Below are 3,814 nucleotides of genomic sequence, written 5' to 3'. Positions count from 1 at the left end.
TTTAGTAGAGACGGGGTTTCACCATGTTGACCAGGGTGGTCTCGATCTCTTGACCTCATGATCCACCCGCCTCGGCCTCCCAAAGTGCTGGGATTACAGGCTTCAGCCACCGGGCCTGGCCTAATTTTTCTATTTTTAGTAGAAATGGGGTTTCACCATATTAACCAGACTGGTCCTGAACTCCTGACCTCGTGATCTGCCCACATCGGCCTCCCAAAGTGCTGGGATTACAGGCGTAAACCACTGCACCCGGCCCGGACAATTACCTTTAAAACAATCCAACTTTTGTATTGTTGAATGCATTTCGTGAGAGGAGAACTGTAGGTTAGTTGACCAACTGAAGAGTTACATTGCTTTTGCTGAAACTGCCATTCTAATGTTCTTATTCCTTAAGCCTAAACGTATATGGCTGTATATTGTAATTGAACATCATGTACAGTCAATGGAAAAGGCTTTGATTTGGACCTCATTTCTCTGTAATAGCTTGATTTGTGCCTTTTTCTTTTTTTACTGAAAAGGGGGTGAAATCAAGGCTACATTGATTTTAATTATTTACTGAAGACATACTTATTGGATATTTATGGAGAGCCAGTGTCAGGAATTGTGAGGAATATGAAAATGCCCTCAGTAAGCTACCATGGAACTTAGTTAGTTGGTAAGAAAGTCTTCAATATGAGTAGCTAAACAAGTCCTACAAGTTGGCAGTCATCTTTTTATGGTGCAAGTGATGACTTAGGTCCAAAGGAATATGCAGTTGTTTCTAGCTGGAGGAGTCAGAAGGCTTCATGGATGCAGGACTTGAAGGGCATCTTATCGGCATATTAGTAGAAGATGCATTAATTGGAGCAAGCAACCCTGGGAAAGTCCTGATGATTTAAAGCTTCTCTGATGTATCTGGTAAATGATACTTGACAAATGATTGGATCGTTAATATTACCCCTTTTTTGTCTTGAAAAGAATATTGTGTTAGATGATTCAGGATAGTATAGTAGTTCTCAAAGCATGGTCCTTGGAAGCATCAACATCTCCTCCTCACTTGTTGAAAGTGCAGATTCTTGGCTGAATCCCATACCTAGCCATTGAGTCAGAAAGCGGGGTGGGACCCAGCAGCCTGTGCTTTCACAGGTCTTGTTTTGAGAGAGGCATTTCTAGTTAATGACTACCTTTTAAACAATGCGGCAACTAATGTTCACTTTGGCAGCACGTATGTTAAAATTGGAGTGATACAAAGATTAGCATGACCCCTGCACAAGGATGACACACACTTTTATGAAGTGTTTCATATTTTTTATTACGCATGCATGCCTGTATCAGAATGTCACATGTACTTCATAAATATATGTACCTACTATGTAATCCAAAAAATTAAAAGCAAAATTAAAAGAAATGTGGTATCTCTGTCAGCTTTATTTGCTAATACTGATTAGTAGCCCATTCCATAATTTGATTAAAAGTCATTCCTTCCCCAGCTTACTATTTGAAGTATAAAATCATTGTCAGTTTGGAGGTTTTTTTTTTTTTTTTTTTTTTTTTAAGGTGGAGTCTTGCTCTGTTGCCCAGGCTGGAGGGCGGTGGCGCGATCTTGGCTCACTGCAAGCTTCAAGCGATTCTCCTGCCTCAGCCTCCAGACTAGCTGGGATTACAGGCGCTTGCTGCCGAACCCAACTATTTTTTTTGTATTTTTAGTAGAGATGGGATTTCACCATGTTAGCCAGGATGGTCTCGATCTCCTGACTTCATGATCTGTCCACCTCGGCTTTCCAAAGTGCTGGGATTATAGGTGTGAGCCACCGCGCATGGCTAGAAGGTAATTTTTTACTTGAAAATTTGAAAACCAGGGAATTGAATAAATTAGTGAGCTATTTTAATTGGTTTGTTAGTGAATCATGACAGTAACTTGTTAGTAATCATTGACAGTAACACACACACGCGTGTGCGCACACACACACACACACGAAGGAAACATGTCTGGATCTGTTTTTCATTCTTGTGAAATAAAATGATACTTGTCAGTTTTATACTAAATGTTTTTAAAAATCCTGTTAATTCATTAATGAAATGCTAATAACTGAGGAACTGCCGGCCTGTTTTCCAAAGGACTGCATCGTTTTGATTTCCAGCAGCAGTGAATGAGGTTTCAATTCCTCATCTTTCTCATATCCTTGCCAGCCCTTACTGCTACTCTTCTGTTGATTGCCATCCTAATGGGTATGAAGTAGTATCTCTTTGTGATTTCGTTCTGCATTTCTCTGATCTCTGATGATGTTGAACGTATTTTCATATTCTTCTTGGCCGTTTGTGTATTACTGTTTGGAGTATCTGTTCAGATTTCAAAATTGGCTTGTTTTTTACTGAGTTGTAGTCTTAATATATTCTAGATGCAAATAATATGATTCAGATTTGTGATTCACAAACATTTTGTTCTGTGGGTTATCTCCTCACTTTCTTGATGGTGTCTTTTGAAATGAAAAAAGTTTTTACATTTTTATGATCTCAGTTTTTGTTGTTGTTGTTTTTTGTGCTTTTGGTGGCGTATCTATGAAACCATTGCCTAATCCAAGATTATGATTTACCTGTATGTTTTCTTCTGAGTGTTTCAGAGTTTTAGCTGTTAGTTCCATAACCCAGTTTGTGATAATTTTTATATGGTGTGAATTAGGGTTCCAAGTTCATTTCTTTTGCATTTAGGTGTTCAGTTTTTGAAGCACCATTTGTCAGCTTCAGTTACAGTGACAGATTTTTATGAATTTTTATCTAGACTTTCTAGATCTTACTAGCAGTTGAGGAGATTCTGAGTTTTACTACTCCCATTGCATTGTCAGTTAAAAGAATAAATTTAAGTTTTGAAGAAAAAGGTGCTGTGAGTAAAGTACTGTGTTCCATTTTAGGAGTCTTTAAGGACAAACTGGAATAGAATACGTTTTTGAAATTGATAGGTCACAAATTCGGAAAGTGAGAATGAGAGACTGGGAGAAAGGCTTTCCAGTAGCTACACATTTTCATTTGAAGCAGAGCAGTTTATTTAGCCCCACAGCACATAAGAAATAGTTACAGTTAGATGTATTTGAATCATCGAGAAGAATGAATTTTCAAATAATTATTAATAGAACTAATAACTTGGTAAAGTAGTACCCATTATTGGAGGAGCTCAAGTGAGGTTTAAAGTACAGAAATGATTTTTGCATTGAGAACAAAGGTTGTTTACAGAGTTCTGGGATTTTTAGTTAGTCACGTGACTGTACTAGGATTTCCATTTGCTTTCACATTTGTGAAGGTTTTCGGCTCGAGATCCAACCTTCCCCAGACTTCTGTCAAGTTATTGGAAGGAGAGTGAGGGAAAACAGGAGGTTATTGTCTTGAAGGATTAAATGGTAGAAATACTCCAGTTTTTGATTAGCTGATGTTATTATGCGTTACCCTGAAAACTGGCCTCATCATTTGATCTAGTTCTTTTTGGCTTCTTTAGTCCTTTGTTCTCCAGGTAACACAGTGAACAGTGGGAATGAGAGACTGTAGCAACAGTGAGTGTTGAGATGAGAACTAAACGTTAAAATATCCGTCTAACATCAAATTTGTGTGTGGTTGGGGTTTGTAGATTGTGGATTGAAGAAAGCTGCATGAATTGCAGGAAAATGTAAATTGTGATAGTGTAAGTGGAATTTCATTGTCATCCTTTCATGAAAATAAAGTTAACTTTACTGATTCAGGGAATTATGTTCTTATTTTGTAAATGATCCACCTGAAGAGTAGATTGTTCAGCATACTCAGGAGAAGAGTAGATTTTTCAGATGTACTCGGGAGAAAACATACTAGT

At 37.9% G+C, this 3,814-nt stretch overlaps 1 non-coding gene across 1 annotated transcript; it reads left to right on the top strand.

The window, feature by feature from the left end:
• The first annotated feature begins 1,187 nt into the window (after window positions 1-1,187).
• Window positions 1,188-1,289, top strand: LOC119467530. Its single transcript, XR_005196067.1, has one exon. It is a non-coding gene; the product is annotated as a U6 spliceosomal RNA (small nuclear RNA).
• The last annotated feature ends 2,525 nt before the right edge of the window (window positions 1,290-3,814 follow it).

This window comes from Cebus imitator, unplaced genomic scaffold, assembly GCF_001604975.1.
Source record: "Cebus imitator isolate Cc_AM_T3 unplaced genomic scaffold, Cebus_imitator-1.0 Scaffold300, whole genome shotgun sequence".
Taxonomy (NCBI): Eukaryota; Metazoa; Chordata; class Mammalia; order Primates; family Cebidae; genus Cebus; species Cebus imitator.
Note: the sequence above shows the minus strand (reverse complement) of the source record. Positions and strands in the feature narration are given on the sequence as shown.